The following is a 26,302-nucleotide window of genomic DNA, read 5'->3' as shown; positions in this document are numbered from 1 at the left end:
TTCAAGTGAACAATTTAGCTCATATAAATTTGAAACAATGATAAATAAAAAACGTAATCCTTGCTATGCCTTAGTTTTCATATTTACTAGATTGACATAACATAAAATTGAGAGACGACGCCATGCACACCAGAATATCAGTTGCTAGGAAAATGAAGAGGGAAAGGAGCTAGTTTTTATTCTCAATACAGAATAAAAAAATCCAGAGAAGTAGCTGGGTGGTGGCAGCTCACGCCTTTAATTCCAGCACTTGGGAGGCAGAGGCAGGAGATCTCTGAGTTTGAGGCCAGCCTGGCCTATAGAGAGAGATCCAGGACAGCAGGACTGTCAGGTATACACAGAAACCCACTCTTGGAGGGAGAAAAAAAAAATCCAGATATGTTTCAGGAGCATGAAAAAAGCACATACAGAAAATGGGTGCTGGGAACCAAACCCAAGTCATCTTCAAAAGCAGCGAGTGCACTTAACCACTGGGCCGTTTCTCCAGCTTGGTTTGTAGGGTTTGGAGAAAGTGGGTAATGGATGCTGAAGAGTACAGGATTCTTCTATGGAAAGTAAAAATGTTCTAACATTCATTGTGGTGATAGGTACACAACTCTGTGAGCCTACTGAAAACCCACTAATTGTACATTTGTATGGATGAATTGTATGTTATAATTATACCTCAATAAATATAAAAGGATAAAAAGTACACATATTGCAGTATGTCCTCTTTTTTGGTCAATTGTGTTAGAGTCCTATCAACTCTGTTTACCAAAGAATAAACTGTTATCCTTATTAATGCTTCTGGTTTGCATCTGCTTTTGCTGGTTTCTCCTCTATATCATCTCTTCGACTTTTTGGATGGGTTTAATTTGCATCTGAGGAGTTAATTTTTCAGCTGCTGTGATAAAATATTCTTTGACAATATCAACTTGGGGGAGAAAGGGTTTGTTTTGAGGCACAGTTCAAGAGTAGAGTCCAAGCCGGGCGGTAGTGGTGCACGCCTTTAATCCCAGCACTCGGGAGGCAGAGGCAGGTGGATCTCTGTGAGTTCAAGGCCAGCCTGGGCTACCAAGTGAGTTCCAGGAAAGGCGCAAAGCTACACAGAGAGACTTTGTCTCGGAAAAACCAAAAAAAAAAAAAAAAAAAAAGAGTAGAGTCCATTACCATGGGAGGTTAAGGCAGCAGGAGGTTGATGTGGCTGGTCACACTGCATCCACAATCAGAAAACAATGATGAACACTTTTTCCTTTATGAGACAAGGACCCAGCCCAGAGAATGGGGTGACTCACAGGGGGTGGGTCTTTCTGCCTCATTCACCTAATCAAGATAACCCACCCACCAGCACATCCCAGATGCCCACAGTTCAGGTGATTCTAGAGCTAAAGTGACAATGGAGACTAACAACGGTAACACCTTTTTTTCCTTGTGGTTCAAGTTTAATCACTAATTTTCATTTAAATTTCATCTTTCATAATATGTGCACAGAAATCCTAACTGATGGTTTTTCCTTAAAATGTGCCTAACTGATGATTTTTCCTTAAAATTAGTGAGACTGTGGTACTATAATGTTACTGCTTAAACTGTAGATGAGTATAAGGTTATTAGGGTGGGCTATGTGACTATGCACAGAATCAAACCACACTAAGACAGGAGCTGTGCTATCACAAGCCAAAGAATGAGAAGAATCTAGGAGACGTGTCATCTGGACAAATGCTCCCTCAGGACCTTCCAAGAAAATATGCCTTGACAACATCTTTTGAACTTGTAGTCTGTAAAATTAAGACAATGGGGGGGGGGGTTGATTTACCACATAAACACAATAATGAGAGTGAGACATTAAATATCCATTAGACAGTATTCAACATTATCTCATAATGAAAAATAAGACATTTAAAAACAAAAGGGAATTTACTCAAATCTGACAAAAGGTTTTCAAGATGTAGATGCTACATTTAATGGTGAAATGAGATTAAAAGAAGAGAGAGAACCAAAGCATCCCATATCACCATTTTTATGTAAACATAAACATTTCTGCTTGGCATGTGAGCTCCTGGATATGATCCCCAGTACCACTGAAGGGCAGCATTGCCAGCTGCAGAGAAGACAGAAGGGGGGATGGAGGGGGAAGAGGAACAGCAAGATTATCCATAGTGGAGTAAAACACATGTACATGTGCACCTCCGCATGTGCGCGCGCGCGCGCACACACACACTTACTTACTTACTGAGGTACTTACTGCCCAATGTCACCCGATCAAGAATGAGACTCTACTTCTTAAACTCCACAAACCACCTAATTTACACTGTATCAAACCAGCTGTGAACACTGTCACAACTAGAACTTATCCACAAGAAATAAGTCGACCCAAGGTGTTAATAACAAATGTCTTTCAATAATAAGCCCGGCCTATCTGTCAGAGATGAATACCGCTCAAAAGGACACAGCATTTTGTCCAAGAATGTCTAGATTGTGTTACAGTCTACATTCATTTTTTTTTAATTTAATTCAATAATTTAAACATTTCTCAGTTTTAAATTAAAGAACTTCTTAGAAAAATTATCTTTCAACTATATAGAAATCTTCAAACAAAATCACCACTGGCACTATTTTAAGAGTGACATGATAGAGAAAATAGATTCGTCAGTCAAAGAAAACACTAAAGACAAAAAAGTCATAACACAAAACGTCCAGGAAATTTGGGACACCATGAAAAGACCAAACCTAAGAATAATAGGGATAGAAGAAGGAGAAGAATACCAACTCAAAGGCACAGAAAATATATTCAACAAAATTATAGAAGAAAACTTTCCTAACCTAAAGAAAGAAATACATATGAAGATACAAGAAGCTTACAGAACACCGAATAGGCTGGATCCAAAAAAAAAGTCCCCTCGCCACATAATAATCAAAACACTAAACACACAGAACAAAGAAAAAATATTAAGAGCCGCAAAGGAAAAAGACCAAGTAACATATAAAGGCAAACCCATCAGAATAACACCAGACTACTCAATAGAGACTATGAAAGCTAGAAGATCATGGACAAATCTCATGCAGACACTAAGAGACCACGGATGCCAACCCAGACTATTATACCCAGCAAAACTCTTAATCACCATAGGCGGAGTAAACAAAATATTCCAGGATAAAACCAGATTTAATCAATACCTGTCTATAAACCCAGCCCTACAGAAAGCACTAGAAGGGAAAATTCAACCCAAAGAAGCTAAACACATCCATGAAAAATTAAGCAATAGATAATCCCACACCAACATACACCACAGAAGAAACAAGCTGGTGTAGCTATCCTAATATCTAGAGAAAAAGGATGTTTCAAAAGAGAAGAAGTCTTGTGGCAATGCCTCAGTGGTCCAGGTAACTACCAGAACTCGGAAAAGTTGGTTGAATTTGGGATTGACTGGGAGGCCAAAGATTTAAAAAGCAGAAGATTCTCTCAAGACACAAGTTGTGTGATAATAGTGTGTTTTGTGTGTGTGAATGAGAATTTGTAAATGTTGAATTCTAGGCTTCGACAATCATTGTCAGTGCAGATTAAGCTGCAAGTATTTATGCTTTAAAACTTAAATTATAAAGCTAGTTACGTCTTTCTAACAACTAGTTCTAATGTTTATGAGCATATTTTACCTACATTACCTTTTCAGGATGTTGAGAAAGATGCATCACACGCAAAGGCTGGAGGCTGGGGGCTAGATGGTTTTGAGGAAGAGGTCTTGGTGGACTCTTTCATAGAGCAAAGGGAAGCAATGCCTTCTGGGAAATGAGCTAAGTTTTAATCTAGTCTTTAGGATTAGAAGTCAAAAACAAAAATATTAAGGAAAGGAAAACCTAATTGATCTTTGAAGTATTGTTATATGGAATTGAGTGGGACTTTTGAGGCCTTTCTTCCAGAAAACAAGGACTTGGTTGTCAGGCCTATATTAGGCCTAAACCTTGGTGCCATGTAGTTGTACTTAAATCATTTCAATGGAAAGTGTCTTAGTGATTGGAACTTCTAGTGCAGTTTGGAGTTCTTCCATTTGAAAAATGTGATATTTGCATGGGATTGTTTGAATCTTGTTTTCTAGTCCCTCCCCATCACCACCCTCATAGTCTGAAGGTAGATTTTTCTCTTGATAAAGGAACAAAAAAGGTGAACATCTTGTTTGTAAATAGGTATCTAGTAACTAGTGGTAAACTTGAAATGGTAGAATTCTTTAAAGCCTAATTCTAGATAGCCTTAAGAAAATATATCTTAATTACTTTTGAACCTGTATTTACCTTGTTTTTTTCAAATATCTTAAGTTATATTTTCTTTTTTCAGAGCTGCTTCTTATTTGGGGCTACTTTTTTTTTTTTTAATTGAGGCGTAATTCATAAAAGGATATATTGTTTTGATGAGACTTTTTTTAGAGTTACTTTTTAAAGTCATGAGGTCAACAACTTGGACTACTATGCATGTAAGTGCTAATGCAAATTAAAGCCCAAGTTGACCTCCAGCAGCAGTTCATTCTATGTTGACAGTGAGAGAACACTTTGCCTGTTAGGATACTGTTACTCGTGGACTGAAATGCTGAAGAAACCCCTCCCCCTATTTTGTTTTTTTGCAAAAATCAAGGTATATTCTAGGGTTTCCTGTTTGACCTCAACAGATAAACTGAGATGATAGTCTTAGTTCAGAAATGATCTGAATGTAGATTTACAGTCTACGTGTACAACTGGCTAAGTGAGATCGCTTTCACAGTTCTGCATGTATCCCATCGGCTCCCCATTAGTCACTGAACTCTTAAAACTGGTATTGTAACATTATTAAAATGTTTTGCGCCAATTTTATAAACTTTACAGTACAATATGTGTTCCTTTTCTGAGGCAAACCAAAGGTATATTTCTCAAGGTTCTGCTGCTATCAGCAGTGTTGATGGAGGATTTTTTATACATTTGTAATAGATAGAAATAAACCAGAAAAAAAGAAGAAAAAAAAAAGTGGTGGAGGAAAAGGTGAACACTGCAAGAATACTCAAAAGGGCTGAGAGTTGCAAACGCCAAGATTGGCTTTGCATAGTAAATGGAATAGAACAGCTCTGAACTATAGCTTACTTTTCCTGGTTTGGTCTGACAGAATGATTGAATGCTTTTGTACAAAAATCAGCGCCTTAAAAACAAGGATTTGGTGAGATTGTAAAATGGTGTGCCACTTTGGCAAAACAGTCTGGTGGTTGGTCAAAATGCAAAACATTGTTACTCTGTTACTCAACAATTCTACCCTTAGGAATATAACTTCAAACTACTGAAAATGTGCACCTATGAAACATGTACATGAAGATTTACAGCAGTGTGTTGCTAATAGTAAAAAAGTTAAAACAACTCAAATAGCTATCAAATACTGGAGAGAAATAAAATGTGGCTTATTCATACAATAGAATATTATTAAGACATAAAAATGAATGAGAAACTGACAGATTAAATGACTTTGGTGAACCTTCATAATTTCATTTGTAGATCTTTCCATTTCTAATTTATAAATACATTTGGGGTTATAAATTATAAATGTACTGCCTCCTGTCAACATTGTATACTTCTATTTGATGATTTCTGTGTCAAATATTATATGGAAATGTTTCCAAGTATGTTCTGTATTAACTGTGAATGAATAGAACAAAATAAATTGCCTGTGATGGAAAAAAAAAAAAAAAGAGTCTAGAACTTAAAGTTTTTCCTTCCTCATCCACTTCAAAGTCATGTTACCTACACATTTTTCTGCATAGAAGATATAAAATTTTGGCCTACTCCTTGGTGCAGAGCTAGAACCCAAGGCTATACATGCTAATCAGTGCTCTACCAATGACCTCTCTCTATCCCAGACAACACAAGCTTGGTACTCACCTTGCTGACTATAAACCCAGGAAATGTAGTTTGGTTCCCTTGAAATATGTTCAAATACTGAAGTGCCATTCCTTTTCAGATAGTCTATGCATAACCAAGTTATCATTATTTACATTAAAATTAAACATTTAAAAAATGCATAGCTTTTCATAATGCAAATAAGAAATGAACTCTGCTGAGAGCTGCGAATGTGAACCCACTTCTCCCAGGATATCAACTGAATTTCATATTTAGCTGGCCCAACACTTCCAAACTCTTCATTTAAAGTACCTTAAAAGGAAGTCTATCGCCGGGCGGTGGTGGCGCACGCCTTTAATCCCAGCACTCGGGAGGCAGAGCCAGGTGGATCTCTGTGAGTTCGAGGCCAGCCTGGACTACCAAGTGAGTCCCAGGAAAGGCGCAAAGCTACACAGAGAAACCCTGTCTCGAAAAACCAAAAAAAAAAAAAAAAAAAAAAAAAAAGGAAGTCTATCCACACAAAGGCTTGGCTGAGAATTAAATGATGTGACTAATTAATAACATTATTCATATTAAGTAAGCCAGGCAAAGTGGAGTACACCGGCAATCCTAGCATCTGGGAGGCCAAGGCAGGAGGATCACCACAAGTGATGATGAGCAGCCTGAGTTACAGTCAGCTCCTCTCCAACCTTGGCTACAGAGTGAGGCTCCACCAGAGTGAGGCCCCACCAATGCCTCACCAATACAAATGTACCAAGTGCTCAACATTATCATCCTTGTTAGCCTATTTCCTCTGGGTATTTCTAGGCATAACTTTCAGAGTCTGAGACAAATTAAACAACACTGACGTGTGTGTGTGTGTGTGTGTGTGTGTGTGTGTGTGTATGAATGAGAGAGAACTAGAAAACCCAGTGTAAATAACAACTAATATTAAACTGTCACCACCAAGTAACAGTTAATAAAAATAAATATAATCCAAGTCAAGCTGGTTTTAGCAAAAAAGCCATTAACTTCAGTAATACTAACCAAAAAACCTGCCAGAAGAAAATAGGGAACTACCTTCCATACCCACAAGGGAGCACACTACAGCCATTTACAGGATTTTCAGAGCTCTAAGCCTAACAAAAAACAGACAAAGCAGTAAGTAGCATGGACAACCAGTTCAAACTAGTCCAGCCATTTCTGTGCAAGCCAATCAGCAACTGCTTTGAGGAATCTATTTTGCATAAGCAAAGCTCAGTAGGAAAAATATACATGAGAGAAGGGCGTGTAGGCTGCAAACAAGTCTCCACGGCTCTATTAGCAAAAGGTATTCATTCCTAAGGCCCATTTTAAACACTGTCATCTGTACAGACTCTATAAAATATACGCTCCTTCTTATGGCAGCCACACTAGTCACAGAATGTTCACACACTTCAACTCATTTACAGAAAAACCATTTCTATTTTATAGTAGAAAATGTCTGCCATATCTAGAAACAACATGATACAATGAATCAGTTTCTCCTGGAAGTACTTTTTTAATGAAAAAGAAGAGTTTAAAAATAGAATGTTTTAAGCCCTTACTTTACATATGCAGATCTAAGAATTCTGGAGAAATGTTATGAACATTTTTCTATAGAAATTTATATGTAAATAACTAGAGGAATGTGTTACAGGAAATATGTCTCTCTATGGCTTGTAAATTTTTTTCAATTTTTTGATAAATTCTTTTTAAGGAAAGCCCAATGAGCCTCTTCTTTAAACGAAACATTTTTTCTGTGTTCCACTCCCCTTCACCCACTTCCTTCACTTTCTTTCTAATGAGAAATCACAGCCATGAAACAAAGGGAAGCTGTTTTATCTTGGCTTATAATCTTCCTGCTCAAAACACTTAAGAATTTAAATGGCTGTTCAAGAGCTACATACAAACTCAGCCAATCAGCAGCCAGAATTCTGATTCCTGCCCAGCAACAGAAGACAGACAATAAGGTCAGAGAAACAGTTAACAAAACCCAATCTAAAATACTGCATTGTAGTTCTTTGTCTAAAATAATAATCTAGAACACAGATTTCATGTCTTAATTCCATGATATCTATTAAATATACAGCACAAGTGAATAAGATTTACATATTTTATGCTACAGCTTTGTCGCGCTCTAGTATCGGTCATAAATGTTTCTAAAATATAATTTCCTATCTGAGGAATCTGTCAAACAGGGACAACACATAAAAATATCCTTTCTACACAGTGAAATTCAAACATATTTTCTTTTAGAAGATTAATAATTTTGTATTTATAAGACATTTATAAATAAAACCCACCAAAATATTAAATCCAAATAATTAAGATGTTTTCTCATACTATTTCACCTACCATTACCACTAGACACTCTCAAAGCCAAGCCTCAACAGTATTCCGGACTATGGGCAGGATGACCAAGTGCTGTGTTGTCCACTGCACAGAACTGACTCGGCTTAATTCACATAACAAAGTCAAAATGTCTTTTTCTTGGTGATTTGAGTGGTAAAAATATAATTACTACAGTAAGCACAATGAATTGCCTTTCGCAGCAGTTACAAAAAGATCACACAAGCTCTACTTTTGAAGCTATAAAAGGTGTGGATTATAAAGTAATTCTACAGGATTTTTTATTAATTAAAAAAAATCTGTGATCAGTTTCTTTTTCCTTCAAATTCACTATCAGCTTTTCCTAGTCAACAAAATTTTAAACTAATCATCATTTTCCCCCTTCATTACAGGTGACTCTTGTAATTTTTCCAACATACCCCAGAGGGAGCCTGCTGCAGCAGCCATAATTTTAGTTTATATAATCTCCCCACAAGAGAAACAAATCAACAGCTGTTTCCGTGCTTCAGTCCTGTGAGGGAACCGAAGTTCACTCTGATTGGCTCAAAGCCTTAGCTGCCTACAGCCAATCAGAGGAAAGTATCCCAAACCTTACCCAGCAACAAGGGAAGCAGATGAGGGCAAGTGTTCTACTAAGAAATACAGGCACTGTGAAATCAAAGGAAACAATCAAATCGAAACCCATTGCACCTATAATCTCAAATGCTTTATCTGAATATCAGGTGTCTATAGTGCTGCTTGGTTTTTTTTTTTTTTTTTTTTTTTGGTTTTTTGAGACAGGGTTTCTCTGTGTAGCTTTGCGCCTTTCCTGGAACTCACTTGGTAGCCCAGGCTGGCCTCGAACTCACAGAGATCCGCCTGGCTCTGCCTCCCGAGTGCTGGGATTAAAGGCGTGCGCCACCACCGCCCGGCCAGCTGCTTGGTTTTTGTTTGAGTGTTTTCCCCCATTTTATTTAAACTAGAGTCTAGACAGTATGTACCATCTTCTAAAAACAGCCATAAATTACTGATTCAAACCACATACAGAATCACATTCAAACTAGTATGATCTAATCAAGGATACAAAAAAAAAAATAAAATTCACACAAAGACTTAGAACATGAAGCAAAATCACATAAGTGAAGCACTCACCTGTGAGGAACACTTCAATCATGCCCAGGCTGTTAAGAACATTATTAATACTTTTCCAAATAATCGGATGCTGAAAAAATCATGCATTTTTTTTTAGGATTTATTTTCCTTTTTTTATTTGTGTGTATGTGACGAGTGTATGGGTGCTGTCAGAGGCCAGAAGAGGGCATCAGATACCCTGGAGTGTGAGTTGCAGGCTCCTGGGAACTGAACTCTGGACCTCTGGAAGAACAACCAGTGCTCTTAACCACTGAGCCATCTCTCTCTCCAGCCCCTGAAAATATGTTTTCTTCAATTTTTTCCTTAGATAGCTTAACAAAAATCAACTCAACAGGCCTGAATACTAATGACTGACTCCTAGACATCATTTTCTCATGACCCATGATTTCTAACTATTGCCCGTCTGTTGTCTTTATCACACATCCCTAACCCCTTAGAAGGGCAGCTCATTTCTAACCTGGATATAATGGCTCCAGCCTGTAATCACATGACTAGGCAGAGGAGGGAAGATGCTGAGAGACTGTCTCCAAAAAAAACCCAAAAGTCAAGTTGGGCAGTGTGGTAGTACACATCTTTAATTCCAGCACTCAGGAGACAGAGACAAGTAAGGCCCTGTGAGTTCCAGGACAGTGAGTTCCAGGACAGCCAAGGCTACAAAAAGAGATGTCTCAAAACAAAACACCAAGACAGGGGACATCAAAGTAACTCACCAGGGAAGGTGCTTGCCACTGATCTTGATGACCTCAATTGGGCCCCTGGGACCCAGAGTGGAAGGAGAGAACAATTGCCAAGTTGTCCTCTGACCTCTATTCATGCGGCAAGGCACACATGAACCCACAATCACATACCAAATAAACAAATAAGTATGTAATATAAACTAAACAAAACTTCATTTCTCAGTTGAAAGCACTGACTCTTGCACTGCTTGAGAACTAGCAGTATTTATTGATGAAAACAGGGCTATAAAGAAAATCAGTGTTATACAATAAATACTAACAACCCTTCTCACTGTTGACTGCCCATTAGTCACACCAGTCAGAAAAAACAACTCATCACTCTGACTTTATCCAAGTTAGTATATATTAAATCAAAACTTTAACATTTTTATCTTAAAAACAAGATGATGTTTTATTTTGTTTAAAATCCATTATCTTTCTGTAACTTGAGCTTGATCCCTTTTATTGGATCATACTTTTAACATTTAAAAAAAACACAAAACAGTGGTGGAGAGATGGCTCAGTAGCTAAGAACATTGGTTACTCTTCCAAAGGACACAGGCTCAATTCCCAGCACCCACCACCATGCTGACTCACAATTTTCTGTAACAGCCTCTTCAGGCACATGTGGGGTGCACAGATATATATGTAGGCAAAACACACATGTACAATAAATAAATAAATAAACCCTACAAAGGAAATGAGTGTTAGTTCATCCTTTAAGAATTCACTGTGATTTTTGCTTTTGAGAAAAGTAAATTAGGGCCAACACTGTTCTCTACATCCTCAACTAACCTGCTCCTCCTTTTCCTTCTCCTAAACAGGACACAATTCTACAGCATGTTTATCCCAAGACAACAGTGCTCTGTATTACCCCACTATAAACAAAGCAAGCATCACTGAGGATGGAGGTCTAACAGTCTCACTCATGGAAAATGCAATTCAACGGTCTTTTACCAGGACAACCAGAAAGTCTGAAATGAAACAAATGTTCTCTGAACTTAATCAAAACCTTACACATAACTAAACCTGGCAAGTTTCAGGAGATGCATTTACTTAACTTCCTGTGGCTTTATCACATCTTACCAGTATTCATAAGTATCATGCTACCAGTTACTATTCTGCCATTATTTTAAAGGCATCGTTTTAAAAATAAACATTATTCAATTCTAATACTTACATTTATAATGTTTAATGAAGCATTTTAGCATGTATCACCAAATCACTAGTATAAGGCACATTTTATAAATCCAAAACTTTGATATCATAAAACATCTTAAATATGTCAATGTTATGATATGCTTCTGAAGCCATTCACAAAATAATGAAAAATGGAGTGTCCTTAATGAAAACATACTATATGTGTTCGGGATATATAATAAATACGGACTAAAGAATAATATGTTACATACATAAAACTGACACCTATAGTAATTATTAGATTAAAAAAATCTGTTCTCTTAGAAAGCAAAGGTAGTAATCTAGAACATTCTAGCAGCTACTAAGCTGGCATGCTCACATACTTACACATAAGTAATAAAATGTACCACTTACACAATTCTAAGCATCAAAGTAGAACACCATTAGAATCAAATCTGACAAGAGGCATTTTTCAGTCTTAAAGAAGCTTGCATGGACAGTGTGATTTCCTATTTCAAAAATAAAATACCCCTTTAAGAGAAATCTACAATATTACTACGTAATGATGAAAACCCTCTTTGAAATAATAAACATACCCCAAAGGAGCCCCTTGCAGTCATTCTATCAGTTCTTTGACAGAAACAGAAACTGAAATACAATTTGCATAGTCACTGTGGTTGGCTAATGAAAGCAGGGCCATGTAACCAATCAGGAAGTTAGAACTTGGGCAACCATAGGAGGAGAAAATTTAAATCCACCTGGCAACAGCCTAAAAATAGAAACAATATGCAAGTATGACTCCTAGAACAGATGTGAACCTAGGAGCAAAAATGACTACCTGGAATACCTTATTTTCTTGAAGATAGTGTCTTGCATTTTAACACCTAACATTAATCTGACACGTTTTCTTATTAGATCCCAGTTACAGAAAACTGAATGCTACATTAAATAGATGGATCACTGCCAAGTAACATTCCATTGTCTATAGGATTTGATTTATGCACGGGTGTGCCTCACATATTTGTTTTCCTTTTTCCAGGAGAACAATGAACCACTTGAATCAGTTCTAATAAATTCTAGACTTTCAAAAAAAAAATCTTAATATCTGGATAACACTGCATTTTTCTAGCACTTTTTGTGCAATTATTTGAGAATGTGATCTATTGATTTTTCGAAGCCTGTTTGTTGTGTACTAAAAACACAACTGAATAAAAGCAGACCTCTAAATAAGGTAAGGATTTGTCTCATTCATTTTCTTAAACATTAACTTCTAATGAGAGTGTATCATATACACACTAGACATCAATAATTATTTTCTCAATAAAGCTGTTACTAGCACTGAGGGAAAATTTTATCTTACTGCTCATGCCAAACAAATTATATTTGAATATAAATAATTTGTACAAAATATCTATTTCTGATTTTTCAATTGGTTTCTAGTAGAATGGAGATGCTAAAACCCACGGTGTTTATATTTTCTTGTTGTCTAGATGTGAGACACATTTCTTCACTCTGACCTTGCAAACTAGTGGTTCTTAGCATGTGTGTGCCTTTTTCTCTGAATATTACAAATTTACTCCAGAGAGAATTCTCGTTCCTAAAGGTGACAATTTGCAGTCCAATGTAACAGCTATGAAAGAAGAATATAAAGGCAAAGGATTTGGCTCAGAATAAAGAGGGCTCACCAAGCATGTATGTTTGAACCCTATTATGGGGGGTGGGAGGACAGAGAAGATAATAAAGAAAATTATAAAATAGGAAGAAAGAAAAGGCCAAAGAAAGACAAAACAGAAAGCCAAGAGAACGCTTGAGTTTCACTTTAACTCGTTATAGCTGCTGAACTCAAAGGCTGGCTGAAGTGTCAGGTCCTGTTAAAACAAGCACTTGTCTTCTGTGTTCTTCTTGTTTGTGTGTTTCTGATTTTGTTCTTGTGGTGATGGGGATCAAACACAGACCATTTTAAACAGTAAAAGCTCCAGTACACAGATAACAAAAGTTAAACCCACCTTCTAATAACACAATGGCTTAATTTTAAAATGGAGTTTCATCTAGCATATAATTACTCTTAAACAGTTTACATAAAATGTAAATAAAGCTATTTTTCTTAATGTTAGATTCTTATTTGTTGGATACCCAAAATCTAACTATATTTATATCTTAATAAAAAGAACTAAAATAAAACATTGAATATTGTATCTGCACTGTTCTCATCACAAAAACAAGCACTATGCATTAACCTGTGAGTTACAACTAATTACTGGGTTTTTCCTCACTCGTGATCTAATTTTTTGTTAATAAGGCACTACTGATACATTTTTTATAAATTTAGATCATTAATGTGACTTTATACAAGCCTTAATATTTCCATTTTCTTTCACTGTATTTAGAGTAGTTAAACTTGTTTTTCCGCATTTTTTTTACTTATATTTGGTCAGTTTTACTTTGGAAAAAAAAAAACAAATGGAATCTCAAGCATTATTCAAAATAGTCAAACAGTATTAACCCTCATTTGTAAGGAACTGCATAGTCAAGGCACCTTCAACCACCAACCAGCCACTAACACGTGGAAAGAAAGGTCAGCTCAGATCATAAGCTGCTCGAGCCTCGCTCCTCTCTAGCGCCTCACTGATCTCAAGTGCCAGCTGAAAACCAGATGTTCCGCAGCCAGCCTCTGTGGACAGAGGTCTAGGGGCATCACAGAGCCAACACCCTGATCCAGGTTCTGGGAGAAACCCCAAATGCCTCTTGGCCACTGTGTCCTCTTCGCCAGCACAGTGCACTGCTGATCACCCTTCCTTGTCATTCTATTAGGATTCTTTTAGCACAACTCTTCTGGCCAATCCATCTGTAAACCTCATCTTCACTCTGTTAGACTGCTCCACAAGAGGTACACTCCTACACAGTAAGCTCTCTAGTGAACAGACAACACAACAACAAAAACTGCCTTCCCATTCTAAGATTTTCCCAGCAAAAAGTGTAAGAATGTAATCTACTTGTTGCTGGCAAATATTCCTTAAAATCTGAGCAATACAGGTTGAGCTACTAGAGAGGATGACCTTGAATTCATGGGTCTTCCCACCTCCATCTCCCAGCACAGGGACCCCAAGTACACACCACTACCGCTGGCTCCATTAGGTATATTATTATGGAACACTTTTTTTAGTCTGGCTTTTTGAGGCAGGGTTCTCTGTGTAGCAGCCCTGGCTGCCCTGGAACTCATTCTGTAGACCAGGCTTGCCTCAGAGATCCACCTCCCGAGAGCTGGGATTAAAGACATGCACCACCACTGCCTGGCTACTGAACACTTTTTTAAAGACACTATAAAGAAAGAGTGTAATTAAACATATAAGCATATAAAATATCGTATAACAGGAAGTGTTTATAAATGGATTATATATTCTCTGTGTATATGAAATATGGATAGTACGTACAATCAGTCTTTTGTCTACATGCATGACCACCAAATTTAGGAGTATTCTAGCTTTCACGTCTTTATTATATATAGTATTTAGTCCTAACTATCAAAAGACTTTGGAGGCTGAAGTGACAGGCCAGCAGTTAAGAGCTCTTGTGACTGTTCAGAGGACACAAGTTCGTTTCCCAGCACCCACATCAGGCAACTCAGAGTAATGTTTGTAACTCCAGCTTCAGATGCTCCAGTGGTCTATACTAGCTTCTGACACCACCCTCATGGACAAACAATTACAAAACGGGTCTTTTTAATCTTTTAAGAGAATAGACTTTAGGGGAATGGAGAGATGGCCTGGTGGGTCTTAAAAGGACTGGATTTTGGTTCCCAGCACCTACATCTCTCAGCTCACAACTGCTGTTAACTCCAGCTCCATAGGATCTAAAGTCCTATTCTAGGATCCAAACACACACACAAGCATAAACAAAGATATACTTGAGTGTGTGTGCACACACAAATAATAAAATCTTTTTTAAAAAAGTTTTTAAATGTTTAACTACAGACATGAAGTTATAATAAAGCCTTTATTGTCTTCCTGATAAGCTTAATTTTTATAAGCCAGATTTCTAAAGACTACATTTAAAAAATTCTTTAAACCCTCAAATCACAGAGTATGACTTTCTTTCCAATCCCATTTGAGATTGCACTTCTGTTCATAACCCTATTTATAATTCAGTCATAGACAAAGACTTCACAAGTAGTTGCTAAGCAACAGCAGCATGCTCAGTTTGGGCCTATTGGAAATTTGGCTGTCTGCCACATTAAAGGATTTAACTGAGCCTAGAGCCTCCAGAATTTAAAAAAGCAGATGAGGAGGAAGAGAAAAGGAAAGAGGAACAGAAAGAAACAGAAAGGGAAGAGGAAGAGGTGGAGAAATGAGGAGGAGGAAGGGAAAAGGGAAAAAAAAATCTCCCAACGATCTACAGTAAAATGGACAACAAGCCAAGCCCGTTAGCCCATATCCGGGTATTTGTGCAAACTTACAATGCTCAGAAGGGTGTACAGCTCTGAAGCTCCTCTTCTAGTGAACACAGCAACCGCAACAGCTCGGGAGCCTGCAAGCACACTCGCGAGAACAATGTATGGGACTACGATTACATCAGACCTTTAGGACTGAAGAAAACCAACTCCATTCCCTCAGATCTCTTTATCTCTGTATGCCCGGCTAACAACTAAAGGAGAATGCTTCCACACTAAACCACACTATTTTTCCATTTTAACACTGCAACAATTTAAATTTAGGAAATGTAGTAATAACCAAAAACAATTACAAACCACACCTGCCATTTCTTCATAAAACTGAGAAAGCATTGAGTATTTCAAAATTCATTCATTTATACAAATTAACACTGATAAGAATAAAACTTAGCAAAGTCAAGATCACTCCTTAAGCAAGCAAGGATCGTTTCAATCAGAAATCTTCATACTTGAGCCAGCAGAAACAGTGTGACACTGCTAGATTCACTACTGTAGAAACCCTAACGCATCAGTAAGAGCTCAAATACCTGAAGAAAAACATCCATTCAAAACATCAAGGAAAAGGTATCTAAAAATAATTTACATGGATTTTAAAACATGTGAAATATTAGAACTATGTAAGACATGACTCAATGTAGAAAATTGCATCAATCTTCCTAAAAAAAAAAAACATCAAAAGAAACTCTAGTCAAAGCTTCACCTACATAATTTTTGTATCATAACAGAAATGTTAAGATTAATATGTGAAACAAAAAAGTGCTTTATAAATATCACGGAAATTTTAAGAATTAGAAATGTTTTCCCATCAGATACAAAAGCTTATGTCAAAGTTGTTTAAAAAAACAACAGTGCGATAGAATAATTGTCCAAAACATAAATAAAGACACAGCTTCTTAAATAAATGATTAAGAATACCCAGGTTAGATATGAGTACAACACCAACAGGTTATATGGAAAACAATGGATAATCCAAAGATACAGAATGAAAATTAAACACAAATTCTTGAGGACCACTTGGAAAAAGGGAAGGGCTACAAATGATTCAGAAAAAGAAACATAAACAAAAAATTCAAGTAAAAAAAGATTTCAATTTTATTACTGCAAACTACTTCTGATTAGCATTAATATACAGAAGTTATATCACAGACTGTTAGAACAATGAGTCCGGATCCTTTATGTGACATTCTTATCCCGGCTGCTCTGCTTCTTTCTCTCTCTCTCTCTCTCTCTCTCTCTCTCTCTCTCTCTCTCTCTCTCTCTCCCTCTCCCTCTCCCTCTCCCTCTCCCTCTCCCTCTCCCTCCCCCCCCCCACTGCTGACCAGAGGGGCAGAGCAGAGCACACAGCTACACTGTAAACAACACAACAGGAAGTGGAGGGTCACTAAGAAAGTAGTTTTCAAAAACAATGGAGCATCCCAACTAACATCAGACAGTTGAAAAGAATACAGTCGATATTTTTAAAGGCATGATGAAACCTCTGAAAAGTTGTGTCAAAAATGCACTGCAGAAGGCTGGAGAGATGGCTCAGCGGTTAAGAGCACTGGCTGTTCTTTCAGAGAACCCAGGTTCAATTCCCAGTACCTACATGGCAGCTCAAAACTAGCTGTAACTCCAGATCTTGGTGATCTGAAACCCTCACACCAATGTATTTAAAATAAAATTAAATAATTTTTTTAATGCACTGCAAAATTCAGTAATTCATCACACAATCCCTGGGCCAGACTTGCCTGCGAATATTGGCACTGTGCCTTCCTGACTGGCTCTGCTACCTGTTTAAGGCATGTTCCTTTCTTTGTGTCTGCATCCTGTGTGATGCTAGTACTATAATAAAGTATCCTAAGCAGTCATTATTTTCCTGTTGTAATAACATTTCTCTCTCTCTCTCTCTCTCTCTCTCTCTCTCTCTCTCTCTCTCTCTCTCTCACACACACACACACACACACACACACACACACACACACACACAGAGTCATCCATGTATATCATAAAAATCTAGAAGGATAAATGCCAAACCTGTTACAGCAGCTCACTTGAGAAGAGACAAGGGACTGTAAACACAGACTTTCACTTGGACCAGATATACCACTTTGAATCTTCAGATGAAAGCACACTGAATCATTTGTATTTGACCAGCTAGTCCTACTGCACTTACTGTCTTCCATGATGGTACTAAGTAAGGGGTACTAAGTGTATGTATGTGACTGTGGCTAGGGGGTGGCACTAGGCTGAGACAAGTAGGCCATCACTTACAAGTTAACAGGGTACAGTAGCATCACTCTTGCTCCTCTTATGAACAAAGAAAGGCACTGAGGAGATGGTAGAGCTGGGAAAGTTCTTCCCCTCCGAGCATGCAGACCAACAGATGGGCTCCTCAGGACCTACACAAAAAGCCAGGCACAGCAGCAAGTATCTACAACCCCAGCGCTGGGAGGCACAGAAAGGAGCCCCGAGCTCACCGCCAGCCAGTCTAGGGAAACTGGTAAGGTTTAGGCTACATGAGAGATTCTGTCTCAAATAAAGTCGATCGTCATCAAGGAAAATGACCAACATCGACCTCCAGCCTACACAAACATAGTGTCCAAACACACACAAAATTAATGAATACATAAAAAAGAGTACAATGAAAACTGCAGACGAAGGGTCTAGAGAGATGGATCCGCTGTAAAGAGCACTGGCTACTTGCTCTTTCAGAGGACCAGGGTTCAATTCCAATCACCCACATGGTGGCTAACGACTTCATAATTCCAGTTCCAAAGGAACTCAACACTCTTCTTGGCCTCTATGGGCACTGCACACACATGATGCACAGACACACATGCACGCACGCACGTGTACACACACACACACACACACACACACACACACACACACACACACACACGTACATTCAATAATTAAAGAGAAAGAAGACAAATGAGTTTAGGCCGGAGGGACAGCTCAGCAGTAAGAGTGCATACTGTTCTTCCAGAGAACACCTGAGATTGGCTGCCACCTCACAACTGCATGTAACATCAGCTCCGTGAGGATTCAATGCCTCTGGTCTCCACAGGTACCTGCACTCAGGTGCACACAACCCACACACAGACACATAACAAACATAATTAAAACTAGTATATATATAAATATTTTAAAAGAAAGTGAATCTTAAATCTTAGAAATTAAAAATGAGAGCCAAGTGACTACAAGTAAAATGATCTGGTTAATCAGAACCCAAAATTTATCTTTTACAAGGGACAAATATTCAGGCTAGTAAATACGGAAGAAATACTTAGAAGTCATTTTCACTCCAGAATATTTGGGGGGGGAGCAGGATCCAGGAAAAAGTCAAGAAGAAAAATAAAACAAGAAAAACTTTCAGAGCTGAATAAGTTAAGAACTACTGAATATTGAAAATCAAAACAAGCAAAATAAAATGTTGATATTCAGCATATCATGAGATTTCATAAACCCAGTAAGGGAAAAAATAAGAACTTCCGAAAGTCTGAAGTAACACTTAAACTGACATTGGACTTGTCATCAGCAATAGTAAACGCTAAGAGAAAACAGCCCTCTCAAAGTTCAAGGGGAAAGGGTTGGTTGGTTGTTTTTCCTGGGAACAGCCTAAACCAGCAATTAACAAAGATAGAGAAATAAAGATGCTGCTTCTAAGCAAAGACTGAAAGAAAATGGATTAAAATAATTATATCAAAATATATTACAAGCACAAAATGGCAAAAAAAAAAATCTAAGAACAAAATCAGATAAAGGAAACTACAATATTTCAAATAACAGTAAGATGAAATAACTGCAGATTCATCTCTGAAATAAATATTCAGAACAACAATGAAATCCTCAAGTTCACAGGGTGGGGACAAACTGTGCAGAAGAGATGAGGACACCAGCAGGCCAGAGAACATCACTCTGGGGAAAATGACACACAGAGAGCTGTATTCCAAGTTATTAAAAGCATTCATAAAAAAAATCATCATACAAGTATCCCACCTAAGAGACATGTCTTATAATAAAGCCATATAGAAGCTATGAAAATTAGGAATAAAAAAAATTACATGCTAGCCAAATGCAGAACCAAAATTAGAGAACCATGTAGATAAATGCTATGTATAACCTGTTTCAAAGATTAAAGCGAAGGTCAAGTAGAGCAGCCAAGGGGTTCACCCTGACAAGGGAGGTGCCAGCCACTGCACCTGCCTGTGTCAGACACGCAATGATGTATGGACTCCAATTCACATGGAGCAAGACACAAGTTCAAGAGAAAACAGTCCAGCCACAAGCAGAGACACACACACCTCCTCCTAAAATCTATAGATGTAATAAATAGTGAGTCTTTTTATTAACAACCTAGGATGCGAGGGAAATATACAGAATCATATACCAATGCAGCCAAAATGTAAAATTCTTACAAATATACCCAACAAATATAGTGACCTCACATGTGGCAATAAAAATTTTCATAAATTCAATAACAAAAAATTCACACATAATAAAATTATATATGCCAGCAGAATAAGAAGATTATTATCTCTAAAATTTAAAAATAACTCAGATTAAGAGGCAATTTGTAAAAAAAATAATAATAATAACAGCAAAGCACTAACAATATATTGTAAGTAACTAAACTAGTCTTGAAAAACTTGATATTCTTGGGCACTCAGAAGGCAGCGGCAGATGGATCTCTGAGTTCAAGACCAGCCTGTTCTACAGAGTGAGTTCCAGGACAGTCAGGGCTATGTAGAGAGACCTGGTCTCTGAATGAATGAATGAATGAATGAATGTGTGTGTGTTATTGGTGGGCTTAATAAAGACTCTAAGTCTCTAGTTGACAAGGTCAGTTTCTTTAAAAAAAAAAAAAAAAGATAGTCTTAGTTGCACTAATTCAAAAATGTTAGTGCATTTAATTGTACTGACCAAAAGACACTGATAGAGCTAGAAAGGTACACTGCCAAATCAATACAACAAAATCAGAAACCAAGAAAGTAACTCCAACACGACTGTCAAATAGTGAAAAGAAAAAGGAGGGAAATTTAGCAAGCAAGATTCAAAGACAGCATAAAAATAATAGAAATATGAAAGACACAATGTTAAGAAAACCTATTTGTCTCAAATATTCAAGTCAATTATAGATATCAATGGGCACCAGAGAAGACTGAACAGCTTTAATTTATTATAACTCAGGGCTGGTAAGATGTCTCAGCAGGCAAAGGCTTTTCAGATCTCATGACCTAAATTCAATCCCCCAAACCCACATAAGTGAAAGTGAAAGGAAAACACTGACTCTCAAAAGTCGTCCTCTGACCTCTACACAAATAACAAAATAAATGTTTAAAAAAAAAAAAAAGAAAGAAAGTGAAAAAATAGCTAGACAGTGGTTGTGCACTCCTTTAATCCCAGCACTTGGGAGGCAGAGGCGGGCGGATCTCTTGAATCTGAGGCCAGCCTGGTCTACAGAGGGAGTTCCAGGACAGCCAAGATTACACAGAAAAACCTTGTCTCAAAAAACCTAAATAAATAAACAAAATCTTCAACAGCACAAAATGGCTACCAAAAACGAAGTTAAACCACAGGACAGAGAAAAGAAGTCAAAGAGAAGGGAGTTCACTTTTAGGGTAGTAGGTTTGTCTGAACATCAGAGACAGTCTTAGTGCCTATAAAATAAAATGAAGATGCCCATCCTAAAGAATGACCTGGAACAACATGTTGTATGAGGAGAATAATAATGAGTGAAAAATAAAGACTATTTAACCTAGGAAATACAGGGTATTTTAATGGCTTCAGGAATAGAGACATGGGGCAGAGATATGGCAAAAGTCAACTTTGTCTCCAAAACCACTCATCTGTGGCACGCCTGACGACAGGGACTACAACAGTGACTGTTTTCTAACCCTGTTGGCCATTAGAACGCTGACACAGACCCGAGGATCCCTGCTAGGAAAGTAAGCTCCTGTGCAGAGAGCTGTAGCGGTAACGCACAGAGAGCAAGCTTCCAAATACTCCAATGAGGTTCAGCTCAGTTCCACGATCTGCAGTTCTACAGTGTACTAAGTAATTTTGTCTAAGAGGAAACAGAACCAAAACTCATACTTTTATCCCTCAAATTATGCTTGGTTTTTGTTTGGCTTTTTTTTCATTCCGGGACTCACTCTGTAGCCCAGGCTGGCTTGGAACTGTTTGAGTTCGGTAAGTCTCTTCTTTTCCTATATATAAAGAGTAGTCCATTAACTACCTTCCCAGTCCAACATCTCCCTAAAATATAATGGCTCAAAATACATGAGAACATTTTCTAAAAGTTTCAGATGTCTTTGTCTGCTACACCAATAAAATAATGACCTTCTTCCCATCTAAGCTCAAAATTACTAAAAGCTGCTTTCTATTATCATTGTAATCATAGTGACTGAGTTACAACATATATGAAAACATAAATTTCTGTACTTTATATAGACTTATACATTGAAACAATATTAATGAGCAAAACTGTCAAAAGACAACAGTCAACAGTCCACCTTGTGAAACATGGCTATACTCTATCGTGGCTAGCTCTTTCAATACATAATGTAGTAATAATGACCAGTTAGTTACCTTCCAGAAGCTAGAGAACTAGAAACCCCCTCAAAGAACATTCTAAAGCTGCAGGGAAAGCCTAGTGTTTGTTTATCTTCTAGAGAAGAAGACAAAGAGAACAGCCTACTGTAGCGTTTTTTTCCTCTATTTCCCTTAGCTGACATCACTACTTTGCACTTTATTCTACTTAGACCTATTCCCCAAACATAATGATATCAATCTGAAACATCCAATCTCTGGCCATGACATTAACAAACACACATGTGCATTTCTCCACAAACATATACCTTTCTATCTTTACAGTAATTATAGAAAGCCTCTACTATACATACTTATTTTTACTTCAGTATTTCAGGTACTAGAGTAACAACACCTGTGTCCACTAGCCAACTTACAAAATAAAGTGTTAGATGTATCAGAATTCTTAATTAACTAATGTTAAAATTGTGGTAAATTGAAGTATTTGGAAATGAAATGATTAAAAATATGGAATGAAAAAATGATCCTGTTATCTTTGTATAAACACCTATTATCTAACACATCATTAAGTCAAACGTGAACACATAAGCAGTCTGATCTATAATGCTAAACTGTTAAATGTACACTAAAACTTTACAGTGAATTAAGGTAAGAGATTGTCCTTTCTCTTCATACACCAGTTGTGTTGGCTTAACTGACAACATGGTAACCGGCTATAATGAAGATCTAAAACTGATGCTTATGTAGTATGAACATATTATATACATGAGGAATAGCCACATGAAGCTCACTTCATTTATTAGTTAGTTCATTTCAATTCAAATGTGAAGGAATTTTGTAAGAATGGAAATGACGTATCTTTAAAAGAACAAATCCAACTATGTCTCTCAAAACCCTCCTGAATATTAATATAATAATCTCCCAATCCTGTTATTACTAGAGCTAAAAACAAGCAAAGTCTGCCTAAAGGCAAAGAAACACATACAGTACCTGGGGTAGGGAGGTGGCACAGAAAAGTGCCCTGAATCTCTTACCTGAGGGCAGCTTGATGCTGTAAAAAGATTTCCTCTTCATTTAAGGCAGTGGAAACTGGAAAATCTAGTGAGACTCCTAGGTTAGCCTTGAGTCTAAATTTATTTGATTCATACTCATAAAAAACAAAAACAAAACCAGGACTCTAATACAATAGTTGGCTACATATTACAATTCCTTTCAGTGTTTCACATCTGTTGTGCAGTGTGTGCAGCAAACATTCCATTAACCACGAAGCCAAAAACTGTCATTCAATCTATCAGTGATGCTCACAGAACACAAGAGTTTCTCTTCAAAATGACTGTTTCCAGTGCAAATGCCTAGAATCCAAATTCTTTGTGCTGCTTTTCCATGCTGTCAACTGTGGTTCTGCAGCAACTGCAGGCACTTAAGTACCTCCCACCTATCACCAATGGTATCAGCAGGCAGTCTTACAGTTTAAAAAGCTCCTAGCTGCTCTCATACCCATGCTCACTGTCAACTTTGGAGATGCCATTACTGTAACACAAATGCTTCAACTCTGTTCTATCAATCAGCCCAAAGGCCGAATTCTCACACATTCCAAAGAGGAAGTCCATGACACATATTATCTGCTGCCACTGCACAGCCAGACTGCAGTTCCAGCTAGCTGGCGCCAGGAACAACAACTGACATAAAGCAGCCCTTTCTTCCAGAGCAGCTACAGGGAGGACTGGTGAGAAACCCTCCCCATCTGTTCTCCAACAGCACTGTGGTTCTAGAAGACACTCAAATAGTATCAATCTGAGCGATCCACTAAAATAATTCCATTCCAAGGAACAAAACACAAGCAACTCTAACTTTTATATAGCTAAAATTCAACTCCTGCCACATAAAACAATTTACTCCCCAAAGATTTGTTTAAAATCCTTAGCTTATTTGTTTCAGACTAGTAAATAAAATTTATCCCTTACTTTAAAAGTACAGATTACCTAAACTATACTCAAATCCACAAACTAGTATCATATTCAAAGTAATAAACTAATAAACTAAAAAGTACTTAAAATGCTAAGGGATTATCTCAACAAAATGTTATTATTTTTAGATTTATTTGTATTATTTTTAATTACCTGTATGTATGTTTGTTTGCATATAGGAATGTCCATGTAAATACTAGACACGCACACGCACACGCACACACACGATGTCTGAGATGTCAGATCTCTGGAACAACGATGAAGGCATCCACCCGAAGTGGATGCTGGGAACTGAGCTCCTGTCCTCTGCAAGAGCTAGAAGTACTCTAAGCCACTGAACCATCTTCTAAGCCCACATTCTCTAATTTTAATCTCATTTTTAACTTACTTACGTTACCCATTATATAATAATGAAACTCTTAAGTATGAACAAAGAAGTTACTGTTGTATAAACAGTATATGGTGGCCCCCTGATATGCAGATAATTGTAAATGTTATCTGGGAGAGACAATCACTGAAAAAGGAAATGATAAATTCTTCTGAGACAACTTCACTGTTCTCTCGAGATCCATCCACCTAGCCCATTCCATCCCAGCAGATGAAATGACAGGATTAACCATAACTTCATACTGGGCGGGAGTGGGGAGCACAGGTCTGAACACCAAGCGCTATTAAATATCACACTCATCATAGAGCCTCAAGAACTGAAATGTAGAAATTATCCAGGTTTTATGGTATCTTAGTCACCATTCTATTACTATGAAGAGATATCATGACCAAAGAAACTCTTATGAACTACTATTTACTTAGTTCCATTAATTCATTGTGCTTTTCTCCTCAAACTGTACATTTTATATCTCTCTGTCTAGCTTGCTGCATTCCATACTAGATCTGTATAAGAGTGGCCACTAATAATCACACAACCAGTCAATATTAAGCTGTCCTGAAATCTCCTCTGCAAGGGTCATTTATCCAAAACTTCAATTTAGCCTCAGGCAGATTTTTTTCAGCCAAGGGCAGAAAGCAGCCACATTCTTTGCCAAAATCTCCCAAGAATGGTCTCTAAGCCACTTACTAATACTCTTCCCCTCTGAAACCACTGGAGTCCAGCATCATAATCTAGATTGCTCTCAGCACCATTGTCTTCCAGGCTCCCACTAGTATGGCCCATTAAACACTGCTTAAAGCATTTAACCACTTTCCTAATCTAAAGTCCCAAAGTCTTCCATATTCCTCCAACAAGGAGCATAGTCAGGCCTGTCACAACAATACCCCGCTCCCTGTTATCAACTTCTGTCTTCATCACTGTTCTGTTGCTGTGAAGAGACACAGTGACCAAAGCAACTCCTAAAAAAGAAAGCATTTAACTGGGGGCTGGCTTACAGTTTCAGAAGTTTAGTCCATTAGCATCATGGTGAGAAGCAGGCATGGCAGGCATGGTGCTAGAGAAGTAACTAAGAGCTACTTCCTGATTCACAAGCAGAGAGAGAGTAGAGAAGGGAAGCGGATGGGACAGACAGACAGACAGACAGAAAGACACACACACACACACACACACACACACACACACACACACACACACGGCTTGGCATGAGCTTTTGAAACCTCAAAGTCCACCTACCTCTCCTCTCCTCTCTTCCTCCAACAAGGCCACACTTACTAATCCTTTCAAATAGTTCCATTCTCTGGTGGCTGAAAATTCAACTATATGAACTAATGGGGACATTTATGGTGATATTTTATTTGTACTGAAATGTGATTTTATTTGTATGTTAATAAAGTTGCCTGGGGGTCAGAGCTAATAGCAAGCCATAGCAGGAGCTGGGTGGTGGTGGCGCACGCCTTTAATTCCAGCTCTTGGTAGGCAGAGCTAGGTAGATCTCTGTGTGTTCAAGGATACAGCCAGCATGGAGACATACGTCTTTAATCTCAATACCAACCATAGAAGACCTGGAGGTCTGTATAGCTGGGTTGTGACGAGGTCATGTGGTTGGGTTTACAACCAATGAGAAGGCAGAATAGAAAGTCAATAAAAAGGACAAACACACAGGAAGTAGGTCTCTTGCTGAGGAGGACAGCAGCGGCAGTGAAGGTAAGGATTTTAGCTCTTAGCTCTGACCTCTTTGCAAATGGCTCTGTGTTTCTTATTTAACAAGCTGTTCTACAGACATTCTTATTCAAACTACCACATACAG

At 37.7% G+C, this 26,302-nt stretch overlaps 1 protein-coding gene and 1 long non-coding RNA gene across 6 annotated transcripts in view; one reads left to right on the top strand and one right to left on the bottom strand.

Moving 5' to 3' along the window:
• Nucleotides 1–26,302, bottom strand: part of Atf7ip (activating transcription factor 7 interacting protein) — a 94,355-nt gene that overhangs the window by 47,102 nt on the left and 20,951 nt on the right. The gene's annotated exons all lie outside the window — the stretch shown is intronic.
• On the top strand, nt 1,292–10,923 carry LOC121828153 (uncharacterized). The gene is made up of 2 exons (XR_006070653.2): nt 1,292–1,391; nt 10,844–10,923. It is a non-coding gene; the product is annotated as an uncharacterized LOC121828153 (long non-coding RNA).

The sequence above is a fragment of the Peromyscus maniculatus genome, chromosome 3 (assembly GCF_049852395.1).
Source record: "Peromyscus maniculatus bairdii isolate BWxNUB_F1_BW_parent chromosome 3, HU_Pman_BW_mat_3.1, whole genome shotgun sequence".
NCBI lineage: Eukaryota > Metazoa > Chordata > Mammalia > Rodentia > Cricetidae > Peromyscus > Peromyscus maniculatus.
This window is presented reverse-complemented; position numbering and strand designations above follow the sequence as displayed.